This window comes from Rhyacophila brunnea, unplaced genomic scaffold (assembly GCF_057557595.1).
Source record: "Rhyacophila brunnea isolate RB1 unplaced genomic scaffold, BYU_Rbru_1.0 scaffold_184, whole genome shotgun sequence".
Classification (NCBI taxonomy): domain Eukaryota; kingdom Metazoa; phylum Arthropoda; class Insecta; order Trichoptera; family Rhyacophilidae; genus Rhyacophila; species Rhyacophila brunnea.
In genome coordinates this window covers 64,237-65,011 of record NW_028232842.1, presented here as the reverse complement: position 1 = coordinate 65,011, position 775 = coordinate 64,237, and positions in this window count along the sequence as shown.

Below are 775 nucleotides of genomic sequence, written 5' to 3'. Positions count from 1 at the left end.
TTAATTCTTTTATAATTATAAACTTTGCAGAATAAACTTCGCAAAAATATTCTATTTCAGAAGTGAAAAATTTTAATACAAAAAACTCAATAGATTTATCTTTTAATAGCCTTAGAATTTTCTAAAAAATCATAGAAATGTATTTTTCCTAATGTATGATCTAATATAATAAGCTAAAAACGATTACCAAAAGGGAAATTCGAATAAGTAAATATAATTAAAAGGTTTGTATCGAATATTGTTGTAATAAATAATTAGAATATTTTTGTTTACAAAGCCAACAGAATATGTGGTTTAAATATTAAAAACACCTGATTTTTGAAAAGGTGTTTTAATTATATTGATTTTTTAAATTTGTAATTCTAAAAGATGAAGTTTTTTTGCGTATAAAATTAGCTTATTTTATGATTATATCAGAAACTTCATATAAATAATAGTAAAGCTGCCATAAATATGCTAAAAAAATTAAGTGAAATAGGGGTGAAATAAAATAATGTCTCAAGATTTTGACCTAACTTATATTGGCTGAAATCTTATAACAAAATTTTGAATTTAAAAGCTATAATAAATCGGTAAATAATCATAAATTTTATTAATCTAATCCGATAATAAAATGGGTAAAACAAACAAGTATGCCTTTCTTTATATATAATTCAAAAGAATATTTTTTTTTTTGATAGGTCGATAATGACAACTAAATATTGTATGGCACATAATAATATAAAAAAATGCTGAAAGTATCTAAAAGAAAAAAAACTTATAAATTCATAGCAAA